Consider the following 23,335-nt stretch of genomic DNA (forward strand, 5'->3'; position numbering starts at 1 on the left):
CCAACCACCCCGTGGCTCAACACTTCAACTCCCCCTCCCACTCCACCAAACACATGCAGGTCCTTGGACTCCTCCATTGCCAGACCATAACAACACGACGGCTGGAGGAGGAGCACCTCATCTTCCGCCTAGGAACCCTCCAACCACAAGAGATGAACTCAGAATTCTCCAGTTCCCTCATTTCCTCTCCACCCACCTTGTCTCAGTCCCAACCCTCGAACTCAGCACCACCTTCCTAACCTGCAATCTTCTTCCTGACCTCTCCGCCCCCACCCCACTCCGGCCTATCACCCTCACCTTAACCTCCTTCCAGCTATCGCATTTCCAACGCCCCTCCCCCAAGTCCCTCCTCCCTACCTTTTATCTCAGCCTGCTTGGCACACTTTCCTCACTCCTGAAGATGGGCTCGTGCCCGAAATGTCGATTCTTCTGCTCCTTGGATGCTGCCTGACCTGCTGCGCTTTTCCAGCAACACATTTTCAGCTAAAATTCACTTATGTTAATTTGCTCCCTTGTATGGAATGAGCAGTGATGAGTAATTGTGGTGTCACATGTAAAAGCTTTGTTAGGTGGACATTTTTGCAATGGATACATCTAATTTTGGTCCAGTCCTGCACTGAGTCAGTCCTGGCTACATAGTCATGCTTGATCATTGGAGGGATCCGCCATCGGTTTTACAATTATCAGGATGTGTAGGACATCTTCCCTTTCCTCCTCATCTCCCTTTTCCTCAGAATTTACAACTCTGCTAGAAGCCTCACTTTCCTTAATGTCTAGGCTGCTGCCCATTGTTATGCAGCATGCAGTGTACAATAATTATTTCTGATACCTTCAGTGCTCCCTACACAGGCAAACATGGCTTTAGTCACTGCCTTCATACAGCTGTGTGCCGTTGACTGGGAATTACCAAATATCTACCAATGATCCATGGAAAGAGCCTGGGGCATAGAAATTGAGTGGAATGGTTACCTTCACAGACATTGACAGAGCATGAGGGTTGATGAAGTGTACCTCTATTTGCTCCTGATCCATGCCACATGTATCTGTCACAATCTAACTGTTTAACCTAAGTATTCTTTTTGTCATATTGAAGCATGATGTCCTCAGTCTGTAAATCCTTCCCACCTTGAAGAACCTGAGTGTCTGTCATCGTCCTCCTCCAGTGGGTGTATGTTGCAGCCTCTTCCTGATTTTGTCATTCCTCTGACCACCAGCTACTCACCATGACTGGTTCTATGTCACAGAATGCCATGCCTCACCTCTGTCTTCCTTCACAAGATGCACAGTGAGCACTTTACAAGGTCAGACCTGTTAATGGCATCTGTGTGCAAGTGCCAGTTGGTGCCACAAAGAACTGTCCTATCATGCCATCAGCCGCAACACTCTTGTTCCCTCAGGTTAAGGAAAAATTGTCAAAATAAGCTTTGTGCTGCTTCTGCAACAATATGGAAGATACCTTTTTGAGAGGTGGAGTGTAAGATTCAGGGCTAATCCATCATTTTCGCTGTGATATAAAAATTCTCTCTCATGCCAAAACACCAGACCTTGGTCTGTTATTTTAAGGCTACTAAGGCTTATTTTGCATCTGGAGACACAATAGGGTAAATATGTCCTGAGTTTTTAACCAGTTTTGACACAGTTTAAGACTAAACACTCTGAAGTTTGACTTAGATCCACATAGGTACATCCAGGTTAACTTTACCGTGCCGTATGATTTTCTAGTGTCAGACTCAGCAGTGCAACTGCTGCACATTCTTAAGGAGCAAATTATTGCAGATGTTGGAATCTGTACTGAAAATAAGGAATGCTCTGTATCACAGTGAGGGGAGGGAGTCAGACGGCATCCATGAAATGAAAGCAAGCTAATGTTTCGAGTCTAAATGATTCTTCATCAGCTCTGAAGAGTCATCTAGACTCAAAACATTAGCTTGCTTTCTCTCCATGGATACCGCCTGACCTGCTGTGCTCTCCAACAATTTTTGTTTTCAGTTCTGCTGCACTTTCTGTTTTAGGTTTTCCAACATGATTGTACATTGGACAGAGTAATTTAACATTGATACGCTGGGTTGGAAAGCTATCCAGATTCTGAATTAGAGCATGGAAGTAACTGTTTGAAGTGAAAACCACAGCTGGCCTTGACAATAAAGTTTATTTTGTTTTACAATGTTTATTTACATGTTGCTATCTCATGAACGTCTTTCCAGATGTGAATATTTAATGAAGTTCTTCCTAAATATGCACTCTTGCACAATTGTTCCTGTAAGATGTAGACAGATTGAAGATATTTATTATCATAAAGCATCTATTGGGCATTATAAAGATGCATAAGGAATCTTAAAATTGCTGATGTGGACAGAGGTTTGTTGACACGGTTGATAAGAAGTACTGAATACTGCATTTTATGAGAGAAATATTATTACATTAGTGTCCCGTTAAGCTACTTCAGGAGGCAGACATGGAACTATTGGACATGAAAATAATTGAGTGCTTGCCATGGCTCAGTGTTCCAAGTCCAATTCCAGAGGAGATCATCTCAGCTGACAGTTCAGTGCAGTGCTAAGTGCTTTATGCATTATCAATTAATTTTCTGAATGAGACATTAAATTGCCACCCCACTTACATTACTAAAACAGTTTGGTTTATTACATTGCTGTTTGTGGAAGCTTGCTGTGTGCAAATTGGTTGCCATATTTGTACATTACAGTACTGATTGCATTTCAACATTATTTCATTGGCAGTAGGGTGCTTTGGATATCCTGAGGTCAGTAAAGATGCAATATAAGTTAAAATTCTTTCTTTCTTAAAGCTATATTTGAAAATCAGAAATATTTACAATTTACCCCCAGTAACAAACTTCACCCTCTGTATCAAAAGAAGTAAATTTAAGTTTCCTTTTGTGTATTTCATTGGCTGGGTTTTTGAGAAACAAAGTATGCTGTAAAATGAATAGTCTATCAGATGATAAGAGGCATTTCATTTTGGTAAACCTAAATTGAGTCTATCTACTATAATTATTTTCGCTTCGATATTTCTGTTCAAGTGTTGCAATGCTCAGAAGATAAGTTGATCCTTATTTTATGTGACCTTGTGGAGTTAAAATATAACTTCTATAGAATTTATGTAAACATTACAGTAGTTGTTGCAAGATCTGATATCCCCCATTCTATGTTTTATAACACTCAGCTGTCATAACTCATAACAAATCAAACAACCCCCTTTAAGATACTCAAAAAAAAACCCCATAGAATTTAAGTGTAATTTCAGATTGTAAATGAAGAGAAGAGCCTTGAATGTTCATTTGCACCAATCATGCCTCCCTTTCATCTGGCCTGATTAGGCCTAGTGCAGTTTCATCAAACTATTCAATCACAGACCTGTCATTCCAGCCGTCTGTTGATTGAAAACAATCATTGCTCTGATGGCACAATTATTCTGACCCTTTAACTAGAGGCTGCTGTGATAATGAAAGGCTGATTATGATAGTTTGTGCCTCTTTCAGTTTCCTGAGAAGGTTAATTTGGGCATCAGACGGATGTTTAATGTGTGCTTGCTAGCTACACTGAGGTAAATGAGAACGTGCTATCTCAGATATTGCATGGATATAGCTCAGCTGTCAATCATTGTCATTTACAGTTCGTGTCTTGAACGCTAGAAATTGCATTTTAGTTTCTTTCCTTGCGATTTATTTATTTCTGCCTTGAGGAGGAAGTTCATTTGCTTGGCTGTGACCTTCACAGCCTTTGAACAGAAGTGCTGTGGAGTTGGCTATGACTTCTGTTTAGCTTTCTCTGTAAAGGGGGTTGTCAGTCATTTCAGGATATGCTAGGAAAATCTTCAGGGTCATTTCAACATATTACTGTTTACCAGCCTAGTTACTGCTGTCAGTTGGTTGGTTTCTTTGGTACAAATATATAAAAAAGAGTATGAGAGCATGAAAAATTTGCTTTTATAATTCACATCAATCTAAAGAATTTTAACTCCAAGCATTGAAAAGGCAATAACGACTGGAGAAAGTTTTAGAACAGCCTTAATCCATTTGAACATCAGGGGCACACACATAAATAACACTTGAGTATCTTATACCAAAGCAGCTTGGAATTGCCTCAGCTTTGCAGGTGGTGCAGATATTGAGGTGAAACAAGATATAACCATCTCTCTTCTGTTTTTCGTTATTTTTCTCCTTCCTTCCTTCTAATAGGTTGCAGGATTTATTGAAGCTATAGAATCTGTCTATGGACAACTTTCCACCCAGATTTGTCGATTTTGAATTGTTCAATCACATGCTGCATTTCCCCTATATAGTAATGAATATAATCCAGTGTTGTAGTTTCACCAGTTTGGTACCTACTTTTCTGGGGTGTATCAGCATTTTGCATGCTCTCCTACAGTCCTGATTAAACCAAAGACAATCGTTTTGCTTGTTGGTAATGGTAGATTGTGGGATATGCTGGCCACAAGGTAATAGATTATGGTTGAATATTATTCCACTAATGGGTTTTGAGTTGCTCGAGCTTTTATGAATCTATCCCATTTAGTCCAGTGAGATTGTGCTGTATGTCAGTGTAAACTATGCTCAGTATAAGTGAGTGACCAGTTTCTCAACCTGTCGTCATTAGGTATAATCTGATTTGCAATTTCAGCCACATTGCTCAAGTTCAACAACAAAATGCCTTGGACTCAGTCACTGTCAGTCACCTTCAGCAAAACCAAAAGAAAACTATATCAGAAGCGACATTATTAAAAAAGCAGCCATAATTAATAGGTTGGCCCTAGAAAATGCTTAATAATGCACTTATATTTTTAATCTCAGTTTTCTTTGCAAACTTTCATTTTTTTAAAAAATGCAGTGTGTCGAACCCTCTTGCTGAGTATTGCCTTTTGCGCTGCCCCAAGTAATGAATCCTTACTCCTCTACATTGAATCCTACCTGAAAGAAGCACTGAAGGTAGCTAGGGGACAGACTTCACTCTGGATGGAAGACCTAAATGTCCATCATAAGTAGTGACTCGGTAACACCAATACTCATGGAGTTTGTCCAGAAAGCTTTATTTTCCAGACTCAGGTTGTAGCAGGCAGTGAGGACACCAACAAGAGGAAGAAAACAATGAAATATCAACTTTGCTAACTTCACTATTGTAGATGCAACTGTTCATGACATTATTGTTGGGGTGATCGCCATGCAATCCTTGTTGAGACAAATCAGTCTGCTCTAAATCATCAGGAAGTGGTGGAAGATGTTCTTGACCGTGCCATCAAGTGGAACCTGCAGCAACTTGCTCACCAATACATGGTTTAAATTCAATTAGGGTGATTTAGCTGTTGTGCTTCTTACAGACTGAACTATCGAATTCCAGGGGTGAGGTGAGAATGAATGTCCCTGATGTGTCTAGACTGCATTTGATTGAATATGGCATCAGGAACACTGTCAAAACTGAATTCACTGGAAGATGATCAGTTGTGCGAAGCCACATTTGCTCAAGGAATGGTGGTTGTGTTCATTGAAAACCAGTAATTTCAGCCCTAGGGCATTACTACAGAAGTTCCTGAGGAACTGTCTTCACTGGAAAATAAGTTCAGAAATGTAGATGTTTGGTGATGATTGTATCTGATTACTTGTAATTCCTCTTATACTGAAGCATACTGTGTCCACATTTAACACAACTTGGAAGATACTCAGACTTTGAAATTTATGTGTTAATTGATATCTCCAAACAAGAAGAATAAGAATCTAATTACTTCCTTTTGGCATTTAATGATATTTCCATCACTGAATCCCACAAATCATCATCCTGGACGTTACTAATTACCCAGAAATTTAGCTAAACCAGAAAAAAAAATCCATAAGTGCAAATACTGCAGATGGCAGAAATCTGAAATAAAAATAGAAATATCTGGCAGTGTATGGAGAGAAAGAAACAGACTTAATGTTTCAAACCAATATGACTTCTCTTCAGAACTGAATGGCAGTGAAAAATGGTGAGTTTACATGGAAGGAAAGGAGGAGTGAATAAAGTAAATGGTGAGGGTGCTGAGAGCAAAAGACAAAGGAACTGCTAATAATGATAAAGGGAACGATAGAGATATAAAATGGATGTAAATGAAGTTGAGAAAATGAGTCCAATCTGTTGAGAGCTAAGTCAACCAGGCACAAGCAAGACACAGTGGAGGGAGGATGGGAAGATGTAAGGAAAAATGGAGGACAGAGGCCATGCACTAAATTGTGTAAATCAATAAAAAAAACTGAAAGAACTGCAGAAGATGGAAATCAGAAACAAAAACAGAAATTGCTGGAAAAACTCAGCAGACCTGGCATCACTTATGGAAATAAATCAGAGTTAACATTTCTGTTTCAGTGATCTTTCATCAGGACATTTCTGAAGAAGGTCACTGGACCCAAAACATTAACTCTGATTTCTCTGCACAAATGCTGTCAGACTTGCTGTGTTTTTCCAGCGATTTCTGTTTTTGTTGTTGTCCAACTCAATACAGTCCAAGAGGCTGTAATGTACCGAAGTGGAAATTACCTGTTATTGCACAAGCTTGTGTTAAGCCTTGCTGGAAAACTAGCAATCCCAGGATAGAAATATTACCATGGAAGTAAGATGCTTTGTTGAAATAGCAAGCAACTGAAAGTAACCCAAAATAATTTTGAAAGCAATAGCAGGTCCAAAGTTGGGTATTCTGAGGCATCTTAAAATTTAATTCCCTTCACTGCTGTGTAGCAGCGTGTCCCATTTGTAAGATACACTGCATTAACTTACCAAGGTTTACTGATAGCACCTTCCAAACCTGCAACCTCTACCACTAGAAAGGACAAGGGCAGCAGATGTGTGGTGGATCACTGCTTGCAAGTTACCCATCAAGCCACACACCATCCTGATAGAGAAATATAAAGCTGTTCCTTTAGGTAAAAAAGAAACCTTAACAGGACTTCCTAATCACACCGTGATTATACACTACCTCTACAATCTTCTCAAAGGCAAACAGGGATGGAAACAAATGCAGGCATTGTCAGCTACGCATACTGCTGTTAATTAATTAAGCAAAAACAATTCTATACCTCAGCCTCTGGGGGGGGTGAATAAAGAAGATTCATGAAAAATTAAACAAAAAGCATATTAAATATGCATGTTAAATTGGTGATCAAAGGAGCAAGAGACCTAGAAAAGGAACTAGAACTGCAAGGCAAAACTTAACACACACAATTCTTCAGTGCTACAATTCTATGTCAGTCAAAGAAGTGAACAAAAATGCAATTTGACTTTCAAGTACACATAAAATAGCAACTACTTTGAATCACTTACTTCCTCAATTCATAAACAGGACAAGACATAAGCAATATATGCTTCTAACAAGGATAACCATGGCAAAATGCAAGCTTGAGATATGTAAAGATGAAGTGCCCTTATGGGCTGAATTTTTGGAGTTTGCCAGATTAGGTCAGAATAGAGATAAAATATGGCAGTGATGGCCTGAGCTATTTCCCAACACCAGTGATTTTTGAGAGAAGTTTTGGGGAACTGAGGGTGGGTCAGTGAAATCACCTGCACCAATCATCAGGCCAAATAAAGTATTGTGAGAGTTTGTTGCCTTCGGTTTCTAATTTTCACTGGGACAGGTATCCTTTAGTAACTGCCTAGTCCCAGGCCAGCTCAGTGGAAGTGAAGGCAAGGTGGGCTGTGAAGCAGGGCGTTCTTACCCCGAAACAGAAAGAGTTTATTATTTTAAAGGGGATGTAACCATCTTACCTTGTCCCTAGTTCCAAGCAGCTCTCCAATATTTTGAAATTTTGAGAACTTTTGAAAATATTTATGTACAGATAGCAGTCACACCAATGGCTGCCAAAGTGAGTCACAATGTGACCTGCATTTCTTCTACTCCAATACTGCAGCTGTAAACTGGCCAGCACAACTCGGCAGACAGGTCTGCTCTGTGAAATTTACCAGTAGTTTTGGCTCCCCATCTGTGGCAGGTTTATGACATGGAAATAAACCTTTTTCTTGATTCATACCTCATCTGGGAAAATCCAGCAGGTTTTGCATTTGAAGCTGTTGAAAGTGATATGTGGCAAATTTGGCTAAGCTGACAATAAAGATAGACTCTATTGTTCAGTATAAGCAGTATTGAACTGTATGATTGTTCTCAAAGAAATTTGGGTTTGCTCATGTATTTAATTGAGCAGAGAAGGAAATGACAGGTATAAGCAGTGAAGGAATTATTTGATGGAGGAATTTTGTAATATTTGGTGGTTGTTGAATAGTAGATTGCTTTTCTGCTTGAAGTTTGTTCACCATTGGAAAACCATTTGTAATTAATTTAATTTTTAGTAAATTGGATATTTTACAAACTCTTAAATTTATGCTTTGATGTCTGAAACCTGGATGTTTGACATTCCAGACAGGTGTTACTGGAGGCTGCTATGTTAGTTTTGAAAGGTGTATTGCAGTAGTCTTAAACACAAGGTGCAAGCCTTTTTAAGAAATTAACAGATACTGTGGTTGGTGGTAATACTCAGCATGAGTCTGTTTTGAAAGGCTGATTTTGTACATCCCAACCCTTCTGAAACCTGGTGCAATTAAAGGGGAAATACATTGTCACTGCCAGGAGTTGGACTCAAAATTTGACTCAAATATATAATTTGATCTATTGAACATTCTAAATGGTGAAGTTAGTGGTGTAATTTGATGTTACCATGACATGTGAATCTACATAGTCAACAGAATAGAGAGATTCAGCACAGTACAGTATGAGGTCACAACATGCTGTTATATTATTGCCCAATTTAATAAAATTGAATCAGTGACATTGATAAATTAATTGATGCTGCTTTTGTGAATATGGGCATGATTCCTTATTATCCACCCACTAATTCTGCAGGAATTCCTTTCCTTGACATATTGTGCAATCAAATGAACAGTGTACTGCATTATTTATGGCTTGCAGATACTGAAACAGCCCTTGTTATAATGCAACAAGATCTGGACAATATCCAGGCTTAGGCTGACAAGTAGCATGTAGTATTCATGCCACACAAATGCCAGGTAATGACTATCTCCCCACTGCTCCTTAGCATTTAATATTATTACCATCACTGAATGTCCTACTATCAACATACTATGGGTTACCATTGACCAGAAATTCAACTGAACTTATCACATAAACACAGTGGCTACAAGAGCAGGTCAGAGATTAGGAATACTGCAGCGACTAACTTACTTCCTGACTCCCAAACACCTGTCCACTATCCTTAAGATACAAATCAGGAGTGTGATGGAACACTCCCGACTTGCCTGAATGGCTGTAACTACAAAACACTCAAAAAGCTTGACACCATCCAAGACAAAGCAGCCCACCTGATTGTCACCACATCCACAAGCACACACTTACTCCATTATCGACACTCAGTTGCAGCAGTGTGTACTATCTACAAGATGCACTGTAAAAATTAACCAAAGATCCTTATACAGCACCTTTCAAACCCATGACCACTTCCACCTACAAGAACAAAGGCAGCAAATGCATTGAAATACCACCTCCAAGTTTCCCTCCAAGCCATTCACTATCCTACCTTGGAAATATATTACTGTTCCTTCACCGTTGCTGGGTCAAAATCGTGGAATTCCCTCCCTAAGGGCATTGTGGGTCTACCTGCAGCACATGGACTGCATTGGTTCAAGAAGGCAGCTCACCACCATTTTCTCAAGGACAACTATGGATGGGCAATAAATGCTGGCCCAGACAATGATGTCCATGTACCAAGAATGAATTTAAAAAGAAAATTCGAAAAGGTAAATGAAGTTAAGCCTTCTACTCAATCTATATTACACAGAAAGCATTGTAAACAGGAGATTCCAACTACAAGATGCAAACAGATGGAAAGAAGACAACATGTAAGATCCAAAATAAAAACAAAAACAGCAAACTGGAAATCTGAAACAGAGAGAGTGGCAGAAACTTAGCACATCTGGCAACATCTGTATTGAGAAACAGAATTAGCATCAGAACCAATGAAGAGTCACTGGACTCAAAATGTTAACTCTGCTTTTCTTTGTATAGTTGCTACTAGACCTGCTGAGTGTTTTTTAGCGCTTTTTTTGTTTTTGCTTTGATTTTTATGGATGTTCCAAGGTTGCTTTCAAAGGAATACAACCCAAAACAGTACTTTGCATGCATAGTGGCCAGATGAAAGGAATTTGACATTGCCATAGTGTATCGAGTGAATGTTTCTTAAGAGAATTCATGACCATTCTATGAATTAGCTGAGTCACTGAAAAGCAAGCAATTTCCCTTGAAATTGTAAATTTACAGCGTCAAATGCACATGAAGTTCATCTTAATATTTTAAAGAAGGAAAGAACCCCTTCAGAATAGGGGCTGATTCTCAACTTGCACCCCTTCAGTAGAGCAGAAATTCTATGATCAAAATACCAACTCAAAATCAAACACTTTGGTACTGAGTGTAATTATCATTGTCCACCATTTGCCACTAAATAAACTCTCCTATCCTCAATGAATAGGATTGTTGCCAACAAACCCCACATGGCTTTCACTTCACTGTGAGCAAATGTATCATGCAGCCCATCCTGTGGAGAAAAGAATATCGCCCTAAGCACAATTAGTACCCCTGTGTCATGAGCAGAGCTGAGGCAAAAGGGGCTTCTTCCCCTCAGGCAAGCAACATCCATACAATACTTAATGTAGGATCCTCTTAAAGATACCTCCCTCCTCAGCACATCAATTAGTCAAAAAAATCCCACTACTCACAGAACACTGATTAAAACTCATCCTCCACATGTAAATATAGGACCCCCCTGTATTTGTCAATTGTGGCATAGAGTATCAGGGGGTTATGTTGTAGTCTTAAAATACTATGTTAGGCCACAGGTGGGGTACTGTGTGCAGTTCTGGTTACCTCATTGTAGAAACGACATGATTGCACTTGGGGGTGTAACAGAAGAAATTTACCAGGATGTTGCCTGGATTGGATCATTTTAGCTATGAAGAAAGGTTTGATATGTTCAGGCTGTTGTCTTTAGGTCAAAGAAGGCTGAGTGGGTAACTGATTGATGTGCATAATATTATGAGGTGCTTGGACAGGAGAGATCAGAAGTAGTTATCCCCTTAATTGTAACAAGGTCATAATTTTAAGGCACAAGGCAGGAGTTTAAAGGGGATTTAAGGAAAGAATTTCACCCAGAGGTTGGTGGAAATCTGGAATACATTGCCTTGGAAGGCCATAGATGTGGGAACATAATTATATTAGTGAGCTCTTGAACAGTTGGTGACAATGTCAAGTTTCTAATTTGAGTTGTACATATTCTTGGATATTTTATCACATGATCTCCTGCATCAAGTCAAACAGCTTTTCTTTGCATATCTCCAATATTTTTATAACAAAATAATCAAAATGTTTAAAGAAAACTTTTAAAAATACTTTTGAAAGTTCCATGCTTTTACTCAGGATTGCTGTGATGCTGTATTGAAATCTTGAGGACTATGAGACAACGATTTCAGTTCTGGTTGAGGGAGCATGGCCCTGAAACAATTAACCATGAGCAGTGGTGGTAAAAATTAAATTTGAGGTTAGTGTTCATGAGATAGGATGGGAAGTGTGGATGAAGAAACAATGTATAACTAATGCAGAAATTGCTGGCAAAGCTCAGCAGGTCTGGCAGTATCTATGGAGAGAAATCAGAGTTAACGTTCTGAGGAAGGGACACCCAACCCACAACATTAACTCCGATTTCTCTCTATAGATGCTGCCAGACCTGCTGAGCTTTTCCAGGATTTTCTGTTTTTGTTTCTGATTTACTGCATCCACAGTTCTTTCAGTTTTAATAAGTAACCAATACCTGCTTTTATGAAGATGAATGACAGGAAGGACTAATATAAACATCATTGTGAATTTGTTGATCTAGTTTGGAATCCCAATTTCCGACCCTGATGTTCTGACCCAGATTATTCGATCCAGCTCAGGTTAACGTTGCCCAGTTATCACTTAAATTTACAGGTGGACGTCTGAGCCAGGACACCACGGTAAAGTCCAGAAATCCGTAAAACCAGCAGCAGAGAAGATTGGCATTGAAACCACACACGCCTTTACAAATAGCTACCACGTTATAGTTTAAAGGTACTTAATCTGCATTGACAACTACTGAGAGAAGGTAAGTAGGAAAGGGTCATGTAGGTGTGGATGCCAGTTATGTGAGGGGGTACAAGTGGCAAATTGGTGAAGGAGTACAGGTGGTGGATGTGTGAGGGCACAGCTGAGTGGGAGATAGGGTTCCAGATGAGTGTTTGGTGCTGGTGCCAAGTGGCGTACGTTAGCAGGTAAATGGGTTAGGGCTGAGGACAGTTGATGCTGTCATGTTGAGGGGCATTGTCAGGGCTGGTCTACTGGTAATGGGGTGGTTGGGGGGAGGGAGCAGTTGCTGCTGGAGGGGAATGGTGTGTCAGACTGGGGATGTGGAGATTCCCCCATGGAGCATCAGGGGGAAGTAATGGGTTGGAGTGTCAGATCTGGCTTGGTAGGGAGTGGGGCAATGGTAATGAGCTAAGTCAGCAGGGTTGGAGGTATAAGGTCAGATTTAATAGATGGACTGGGTGGGGAGGGGATCATTGGGTGCATTCGGGTATTTCAGTGATAATACAATTTAGGATGGATTTGCATAATATACAAAACAACCTCGATTATCCAAACGAGGCTGAAGGGAAATATTTTGTTCGGATAATTGATTGTTTGGACAACTGGGAATGTTTTTACGGGACCTTGAGATCTTGTTCGGGTAATCCGAAATTTGGATAATTGAAGTTTGGATAACTGAGGTTGTTCTGTATACAGCTACACGAATGCCTCTGAAAAACCTGGTGTACTCAAACCTTAAGGCTCAGAGAGGGCTATGCTCTAATGGTGAATATAGAAAACAGCACTAGTTAGTACATAAGGTCTTTTTTTATATAGATGTTACAGTTTTTATGTTATTTCACACTGTATATAATAGGCAGTAGATATTTCAGTTGTTCAAAGAAAATTGTATTACAAATCTTTTCAGACATGGTCTGAATAGTTTGATTTGTTCACCTTGTTTTACTTGTAAGTTCTTTTGATTGGCTGTTCAAGGTTGGCTGTCTTCATAAGTTCTTAATCACCTTTCACATCTGATTTACTGCTGTTTCACTTTGAGTCAACAAAGTTAGACAGGAAAAATGTGATGGTGAAAGTGTGTCATTACAGGCAGCAAATATCAGCAACATGAAATGCATGGTGATTGCAAAACCTTGAACAGAGTTGTGCTGTGTTACCGATGTACTCCCCTTTCATTTTCTACATTTTAAAGCCTAGGGTATAAAAGAAGATGCATCAGTATCAAATAGTACCTGATGTTGAATGGCATTAGGAAGGCAACTTTTGGCATTGAATTTAGTAGCAAAGGCTTCTGTACTTTGGTTTTTGCCTTTTATGTCTTTTTGACTCTTGTTCGTTCTCTCTTGCACACGCACACATCACTGACTTCTCAGTGGCTGTCAGAACCAAGGTAGGGGCTGCTGTGGCCAACATCAGGGTTGATCCCACTTGAAATTACCAGAATTAGGAAAATTCTAATAGTGAGGGAGAACTAGCAACATTGCACATACCTCCTAAAAAGACTCGAAGAAGAAAAGGCAACCAGACACATAAAGGGGTCAAGTACAGAACCTATTTGGGTTTGAGCTAAAAACATAGAAACATAAGAACAGGAGTTGGCCATTCAGCCCCTCGAGCCTGTTCCACCATTCAATGGGACCATGGCTGATCTGTGGCCTAACTCCAGATATCTACCTTTGGCCCATATCCCTTAATACCTTTACTTGACAAAAGAAAATCTATCTCAGACTTAAAATTAACAACTGACGTAGCATCAACTGCCATTTGTGGAAGAGAATTCCAAACCTCTACCAATATTAGTGTGTGAAAGTGCTTCCAAACATCTCTCCTGTATGGTCTGGCCCTAAATTTTAGATTAGAATAAAGGTATCTTCACTCTTTAAGCCAGAAATTGTTGGGAAATAAATAGTGTAACAAATTTGTAAGGAAGTTAAGGGCAAGTGAAAGAAGTATGAAGTGATTATAATGATGGACTTTATTTATCATAACATTGACTGGGATTGTAGTCATGTAAAGAGCAAAGAGAAAGAAGTGTTTCAAAAGTTGTTCTAAGGATTTTTATAGTTCAGCATTATTATTACAGCCTAACAAGGAGGAAGGCATTGCTGGATCTGCTTATGGGAAATGAAGAGGTTCAGAAGGATTAAGTGGCAGTGGGAAACATTTATGGAGACAATAAACGTGAAATCCTAAGGAATAAAAAATGAAAAGCACTGGTAAAAAATTTAGTAGGTCAGGCAACAGCTGTCGAGAGAAGCAGTTAACTCACCAAGTCAATGACATTTCAGTGGTTCTGGCTGACCTGAGATTTTCAAGATTTTTTTTGTTTTTGTTTCAAGTTTTCAACATCTGCAGTATTTTGTTTTTGTAGAAGAATCATAAGTTTTAGGTTAGCTATGGTGGAGGATAAGGAGCGATCAAGAATCAAAAATAATTAATTGTAGAAGAGCGCAGTGAAAATGGATCTGGCTCAGATACGTTGTCGTTAAAGGTTGACAAGCAAACAAAAGTTGAATGGAATGAAGGGTTGCCTTTGAAGAGGAAATGGTTTGAGTATAGCCATGGTGCGTTTTCACAAATGGGAAAGGTGGAACCAACAAAACCAGAACATCTTGGATGATGAAGGAGATACATCATAAAGTGAAACAGCAAAAGCTGCATAAGACTGCTAACAGGTTGAAATTACATTTGAGAACCAGGTTGAATATAGGAAGTTCAGGGGGACAAAGCAAAACGAAATAAAATAATTTAGTAAAGAGTATGAGAAGAGATTCACAGCCAACATAAAAAAGAAATCCAAAAGTTGACTCAGGCATAGATATAGTAAAATGAAAGGTAGGCTAATCCGAGGAGGATTAGATGTGGTGGTTGAGGTACAAAATTAATACTTTGCATCTGTCTTTATCAGGAAAAGATGCCATCAAAGTCGTATTTAATGATGAAGTATCCAAGGTCCTGAATTGGCAAAAGAAAATCATAGAAAAAGAGTAGAAGAAGATAATAGAAAAGCTTTCTGTATTTAAAGTTAATATGTCACTGTGACTTGATTAGACGCATTCAAAGATTCAAAGGAAAATAAGGATAGATGTTGTAGTAGAACTAGTTTAAATTTTCTTTCAAATTGGGTGGTGCCACAGGGTGAAGGGATTGTTTATTTTATGCCCTTTTTCAAAGATAGTGTTAGAATAAGCCTAGCAACGAAAGACCAGCCAATTTAAATTTGAATGGAAAACTGATGGAAAATGGAAATGATAACCAGAGCAACATTAACAGTAATTTGGAAAACTATGGATGAACTAAAGAAAATCAGCATGAGTTCATTAAAGATGAAACATATTTTCTTTTTTGACGCAATGAACATGGTTGATTAGTATAATGCAGTCGATGTGTTATCTCTGAACTTGCTCATCAGCAAAGTCAAGCCAATGGAATAAAAGGGACATTGGCAGCGTTAATACAAGGTTGGTTGAGTGACAGGAAACAGCCGTGGTGAATAATTGTTTTTCAAGCTGGAGGAAGATATACATTATGATCCCCAAGCAGTCAGTACTAGAACCACTCCTTTGATCTGAAATAATAATCCTGACTTCAGTGCACAAAAAAGGCTTATGTCAAGAAACATGGCAGCCTTTAAAGAGGATATCTAATAACTCTTAGGAAAGAGAAATTATACACAATGTGAAAGATAGGCAATTGACCTCATGTGGTAAAATAATAAAGTTAATGATATTATTTTGAAAGAAATACCGTGCATATCTATGATTTGGAGATGCCGGTGTTGGACTGGGGTGTACAAAGTTAAAAATCACACAACACCAGGTTATAGTCCAACAGGTTTAATTGGAAGCACACTAGCTTTTGGAGCGTCGCTCCTTCATCAGGTGATAGTGGAGGGCTCAATCCTAACACACAGAATTTATAGCACACTGTAAATTTTTATAGCATACATCACACTGTAAATTTTTGCTATAAATTCTGTGTGTTAGGATTGAGTCCTCCATATCATCTGATGAAGGAGCATTGCTCCGAAAGCTAGTGTGCTTCCAATTAAACCTGTTGGACTATAACCTGGTGTTGTGTGATTTTTAACTTTATGGATATCTACAAAGGGTTGGCAGACTTTAAGGTTTGTCAGAGTTTTGAAAAAAAAGTTGGAAAGCAAAGTCCAAGTGAAAGGCAGGCTAGTAACAAAAACATTTAGTTTTCCAAGTATTTGAATAGGAAAAAGGCAACTCGAGGGCTCGGTGCAAGAATAGAAAATCATGATTTGATCAGGCAGAGCCAACATGGCTTTCTGAAAGGGTCAGTGTGTTTTACTAATCTGTTAGAGACCTTGATGAAGTGATGTCCATGGTGGAGAGTGGAAAACCCATAGAAGTGTTTGAATTTCTGAAAGATACTCTTTAAGGTACCACACCAAAGATTGTTGGAAAAATAAGATCACACAGTGTAGGGTTAACATTTTAGCTTGTATAAAGGATCAAAACAGGAAGGAAAGAGTAGGAATAAATGCCCCTTTCTTGGGTTGGCAAGCTGTCACAACTGGAGTGCTATAGCAATCAATGCTAGGTTCTCAACTATTTAAAGTATATGTACAGTTTGGATAAGGGGTGCAAATGTGTGGTAGCTAAATTTGCTGATGACACCAAAATAGTAGGAATATCAGTTGACAAGAAGAGATACAGAATCTGCAAGGAGAGATAGACAAGTCAAATGATTCTGCAAAAAAATTGGCAGATGGAGTAAATGTGGGTAAATGTGCACTTGTCCACTTTGGCAGGATGAAAAGAAAAAAACCCAGTATCCATTTAAATGGAAAGAAATCACAGAGCCTGATGGTATAGAGAGATCTGGGTATTCTGGTATGTGAGTTGCATAAAGTTAATATATAGTTGATATAGCAAGTGATTAAGGATGTTAATGGAATGTCCTCATTTGTTGCGAGGAGAATTAAGTATAAAAGTAGGGAATTATTACTGCAGCTCTAATCCATGTTTGGATTATGATATAGTTTTGTTCTCTTTATTTGTAAAAGATGTAATTGCTTTAGAAGCATTCAGAGAAAATTCACAGAAGCCATTCCTGGAGTGAAAGAGTTATCTCATGAAGAAATGCTAAACAAGTTAGGCCGATATCCATTGAGTTGGAGAAACGTGAGAGGTGAACATTTGAAAACGATAAACCGATTGTGAAAGGGCTTCAAATCTTGCAATAATGTCACAATGCTTCACATCACAGAGTGTAAATATGTCATGGGCAGATTAAAACAGCCTCTACGGTCCAACTTGTCCATGCCAATATCTGGTTGGCTTGGATGAGTTGGACCGAAGGGTCTGTTTCTTTGCTGTATATCTCTACGACTCTTAAAAACTGAGGCTGAGCTTGCTGAAACCATTATGCTGACTGCATTAAAAGCGATATCTCTGATAAATATAGGGACAAATGCTAATTGGTGATCCAATTTTAATAAAATAAATTGGGTAAAAGAAATAAAGTGTTAAACGATTAGAATGTTTTTAGTTTTAAAAATATCAGTTTAACATAGTGCATGCACACTTGCATGCGTACAATCTGTCAAAGTTGGCAGTGAACATGTGCGGTCTACAGTCATCATTGGTGCATTGGGGATTAGCAAACATATTGTAAAATAGACTAAAAGGAACAAGAGGATGACATTCTATGGAAGAAACACAGAGTACATGGACATGAATACACAAAGAAGCTTTAGTTATATGAGGTAATGACTAATCTAAGCTCATATCATGTTTTGCAGTATTTAAAACAGCTTTCAGACCAACAAACAGCCAATAAAACCACAGATCTGTACAGGAGCTGTGAAGAAAACATTACTAAATAGAAACTCTTTCAGATAAACCACCAGAAATCTAAGTCTTAAAAAAGACATTTATAGCTAGCGATAGGAAGAACAAGCAGTGAGAGCAGTAACCTCCCACTGGTAGCTAAGAAGAGAAATCCAAACTGAGAAAAAAACATTAGACACCCAAACAAATTTAATCACTTTATGAAATGGCCATTTTCACTGAAAAACTAGGTTGATGATCACAATCAAGACTTCGAACAATCAGTTAGCAAATATCTGAACTGTTGGCTCCATGACAAAGTTAACAGCTGCAAGGTAGGATGATTCTTAAGGTACAGGCTGAAAGAAAATCAACTTGAAAATGATAAGACAGAATTGAGAATAAGAATGGTTACTGCAAGTCCTAGTAACAAAGCCCTAGCTCTAAAGTTAGTGAAAGCTTTATGATTTTGATGGTTTGAATAACACGTTTTATTGGCAGGTGAGGAGCCTTAATGATTTAATACATTAAAATATAAAAATCAGATACAGAAAAAGAGCACAAGTCTCATCACATGAGGCTGAATTTTACCTCAAATTGCTAAAGTTGTGTTTCAAGGAGTTTCATGAAGGTTTCTGTCCATGAGACCTGTGAAGTTATCTCACCCAATTCTCTGCTGCTTTTCTTATGTCTGCATCATACACTATGGTATCGCAGCAGGGGAAGTACTTGCCACTATCAGTACCTTCTGCAATACCCACTGCTGGTGCGACAAACAATGCAAGTGTGCAACACCGGGTCAATGCTGTCAGTCACAAATATCACTTCACAGTTGGAATATGAAAAAAATTCCCTGTAGATAACAGGCAGAGGCAGGTTTGCATTCCAATTTGTCAACTGACATTGGAAGGTAGGCAGGAGGGTCATCAGGACTGCTAAAGGAAACCAATCATCAAACCCTGCCAGTCTGGTCCAAAATTGCCCTCCAGGTAAGTGAGACATCCACAATCTGGAGGACTACCCATCAGGGCAAGAACATTAATGACTTTCAAAGCTCCGCAGTGGTACAATCCATTATCTTCTCTCTGCAGTCATCACACTCACTAACTCTGCCACCACACGCCCTTCTCAACAAGCCTCATGGTCTACTGTACTCACTGATGTATGCAGCATCTTCCATTAGTGGCTCTCACCCACCCTAACCAACTAACCCTTCCTGTCCTCTAAACTGCCTATATTCAAAACACCTCACCACCTTTTCCCTACCTGCAACACTGTAAGAACAGTACCAGCTACTTTCATCTCACTCAGTCCCTGCTTCTGTCTCATACAAGTTAGATTGAATGCCAAGTGTTTTGCTGCTGCCTCATTACCTGCATGTGAGTGCATTCTTACCATGCCCCAGTTTCTTACCTCTATTTTACAACTTATTCTATCTCATGATTCCTGCAGAGACCAGCAACATATGCACTGTCTCTGCTTTGAAGTGGCCAGTGCCTCAGAATATCAGCTACTCCTCCACCTGTGAGAATGAAGTCACGTATGCCTCAGAGGAAGCACCGGTGAGGCTGTAACCTACACATACCACCAGCTCAGATACAAATGTATCAGTGGCTACTTCAATTAGATTAGAGTTGGAAGGTGGTTGCTGCCCATGGAGTGTGCCCTTTGGATATTGGGCAGTGCTGGACAAGATGGATGTCCAGAACAGCAAGTGGCAAGCTCAAGCTGCTAGGTCCCTGCTCAGACAAGTGGAAGAAAAGCAAACTGCTTATTTGCGAGGTGAAAATAGGTAATAATCTTGAATCCCTGCAGTGTGGAGGAGGCCATTTGGCCCACCACGTCTGCACCAACCCTCCAAAGACTCTAATCCTCAACCTATCCCCGTAACCCCACATTTGGATGGCCAGCCCACCTAACCTGCCTATCTTTGAACTATAGGAGGAAACCAGGGCACCCAATAGAAACTGACACAGACACAGGGAGAATGTGCAAACTCCACACAGTCATTTGTGGCTGGATTTGAACCCAGGTATGTGGTGCTGTGAGACAGCAGTGCTGACCACTGAGCCATGTGCTGGTTAGTTGTCTTTAGCCACTGGCTTCTAAACTGCTTGATTAGAGGACATAATGGCACTTGCTTTGGATAGTCACCTGGGATGTCAAACCAACATATCAGCAACTGAGCAAAACAGCCAATGAAAATAGTAAATTCTACCCACAATTTCCTTTCTTTTACTAGCATGTTCGGCAGACTTAATTCTTTAAACTCTGGGTTCTCTGATACTTTCCTCAATCTTGTGCGTTCTCAATCCCCTCCATTCAGATTTGATATATTTTGAGTAAACTAACATTATGATGACTCAGCTGTGATGAGGTACACACATATTGTTTTGATCAAGTTTGGAATTAATTTCTTCTTTCTTCCCTCCTGAAGTTGGTTATAACATGGCTTGAATTCTTAAAAAAAAAACTTGATATCTCAATTCAGTATGTACTTGACCATGTGTAAGGCAACGGGAAAAAATAATCTGTTGAATAAGCAAGTAGAGAACTTTAGTGCATTAAAGACTCACTCTGTTAAATGCATAAATATTATTAAAAGGTAAAACTGTCCCAAATCTTGTGATGTGCACACTCACTAACATAAAGTCAAGCAATACAACTTATAAGCATAGGGGAGGTGAAACGTAATAAAAATTTGGAGTCTCTAAGTGCATTCTAGTGTTCCATTGGTTCGTGTTGAGGTTGTAGTGGACTTGCTGACAATGCAAACTGGTGGCTTTTCAGGTGACCAACTAATGCAAACTGAAACCCATCCTTTTATTGAGTGAGCGATATGGTACATGAAGTTTGTTTTTATTTTAAATGTAATATCTCTGAGATATATTTAAAATTGTGACAGAAATAGGCTCTGAGCCTAAAAGAAACTGTGGAGAGAGAATGGCTGTGCGTTTAATGTTACTCTGTAACCAACAGGCAAATTTATAATCATAATTTTTCACAAGGGTAAAATCTGGTCATGTGACAGCTGACCTTTGGTATACAATGGGGACAACCCATGTGAACAAAAGAGTTCCAATCTCCCATTGTCAAAGCAATCAAATGCCATTGATAAATATCAGAGAGACATCAGCATTTTTACTTTAACAAAATAAATTTAGGGAAGTTGCTTTTTGTCTATGATTATTTCTGCAGATGAGATGTCCATTGCTACTTTTCAGTTTCAATTATCTTAATATAATACGAATCAGTTGTTTAGCCACAAAAACAGAAATTGCTGGCGAAACTCAGGTATGGGTGCTTTCTCTGATGATGCATCACTGGACTTGAAATGTTAATTCCACTTTCTTCCCACAGATGCTGAGTCGCCAGCAGTTCCTGTTTTTGTTTCAGATCTCCTGCATTTGCCATTTTGATTTATTTCAGTTGCTTAGCTATGTTGTTTAGGCTTTCATTTAGTACTTTCATATGAAGCTTGACCAACTTACAGATTCTGTGTATTCTGGAACGATTTTAAAACACATGTCATGGCTCAATTAAAGGTATTTATTTTTAAAAAACCCAAGTACTAAAATCGGTCACTGGGAATTAAAGATTACTGATCCATATATTAAAACTTAATGACATTGAAAGTATTTTAAACATTTTGTATATATTAATATTGTGTATCAATAATTTGGCTATGACCATCAAAGACTGGCCTTTTATACAAAAGCAAACTTGAATGAGATTAAAATGCATGACCCATTAACTCAAAGAATAAGGTGAGTTATGACCTGACATTGAAGTATTTATTATGTTGTCTTTTTTCACTAATTTCCTCAGATCCTTACTGTAAGGTACTAATTCTGATTGGGATGTTTTCAGATCTCGGTAGATGGGGTCCCCGTTTCAGTTTGCAATCTGTGCTGAGCTCACTTAAGTCAGCTGAGATAACTTGAAGAGTGGTGTAATTAACCTTTTTTTTTCCTGTGTTAGGAAGGGTACATCTGGCAAGGGTTTAATGCATCCTAATCATAGGCAGCAAGGATAGAATTTGGCTCAATTATGATGCACTCTGTAGTTGAATAACCTAACACTCAAATACATTATCCGTATTACCGACCAATGGAACCATCTGTGAGCAAGGACTACAGCGTCTTCAGGGAAAGAGTAATAAATAAATGCATATTTGTCAACATCATAGCAACATTTTGATGCTGCCTTTCCCCATTTAGACTCCTTTTTCACACTCCTGTGATAAATGATATCAATTACATATTACCAAGTGAACCTAAAATGTATAAATGCAACATAATCCATAGCTGCCTATTAAGCATCAATAATTCATATCTCTTGTTAGTGAGAATATGGTTACAGTAACATCTGAAATAATGTGGGCATTGGATTTGTTTTGATACATGATATGAGTAGGATAAATGTTGTAGGAGAAAGTGAGGTCTGCAGATGCTGGAGATCAGAGCTGGAAATGTGTTGCTGGAAAAGCGCAGAAGGTCAGGCAGCATCCAGGGAACAGGAGAATTGACGTTTCGGGCATAAGCCCTTCTTCAGGAATGAGGAAAGTTTGTCCAGCAGGCTAAGATAAAAGGTAGGGATGAGGGACTTGGGGGAGGGGGGTCGGAAATGTGATAGGTGGAAAGAGGTCAAGGTGAGGGGGATAGGTCAGGCAGCATCCAAGGAGCAGCGAAATCGACATTTCGGGCAAAAGCCCTTCAAATTGAGGGTTTGGTTAAGAAAAAGATGGAAGCATATGTCAGGATCAGATAGGATAGATCGAGTGAATCCTTAGAAGATTATAAAGAAAGTATACTTAAGAGGGAAATCAGGAGAGCAAAACGGGGACATGAGATAGCTTTGGCAAATAGAATTAAGGAGAATCCAAAGGGTTTTTACAAATACATTAAGGACAAAAGGGTAACTAGGGAGAGAATAGGGCCTCTCAATGATCAGTAAGGCGGCCTTTGTGTGGAGCCACAGAAAATGGGCGAGATACTAAATGAATATTTTGCATCAGTATTTACTGTGGAAAAGGATATGGAAGATATAGATTGTAGGGAAATAGATGGTGACATCTTGCGAAATGTCCATATTACAGAGGAGGAAGTGCTGGATGCCTTGAAACGATTAAAGATGGATAAATCCCCAGGACCTGATCAGGTGTACCCGAGAACTCTGTGGGAAGCTAGAGATGTGATTCCTGGGCCTCTTGCTAAGATATTTGTATCATCGATAGTCACAGGTGAGGTGCCGGAAGACTGGAGGTTGGCAAACGTGGTGCCACTGTTTAAGAAGGGCGGTAAAGACAAGCCAGGGAACAATAGACCGGTGAGCCTGACTTCGGTGATGGGCAAGTTGTTGGAGGGAATCCTGAGGGACAGGATGTACAT

At 39.2% G+C, this 23,335-nt stretch overlaps 1 protein-coding gene across 7 annotated transcripts in view; it reads left to right on the top strand.

Moving 5' to 3' along the window:
• Nucleotides 1–23,335, top strand: part of klhl32 (kelch-like family member 32) — a 293,533-nt gene that overhangs the window by 223,900 nt on the left and 46,298 nt on the right. Inside the window, exon 1 of one of the 7 annotated variants that reach the window (XM_043685407.1) lies at nucleotides 3,541–3,564. The exons of the other annotated variants lie outside the window; for them this stretch is intronic. The gene's annotated coding sequence lies outside the window, so the exon portion shown is untranslated. Of the gene's footprint in view, nucleotides 1–3,540; nucleotides 3,565–23,335 lie in introns of those variants that run through there. 7 annotated transcript variants of the gene reach the window in all.

The sequence above is a fragment of the Chiloscyllium plagiosum genome, chromosome 3, assembly GCF_004010195.1.
Source record: "Chiloscyllium plagiosum isolate BGI_BamShark_2017 chromosome 3, ASM401019v2, whole genome shotgun sequence".
Classification (NCBI taxonomy): Eukaryota; Metazoa; Chordata; class Chondrichthyes; order Orectolobiformes; family Hemiscylliidae; genus Chiloscyllium; species Chiloscyllium plagiosum.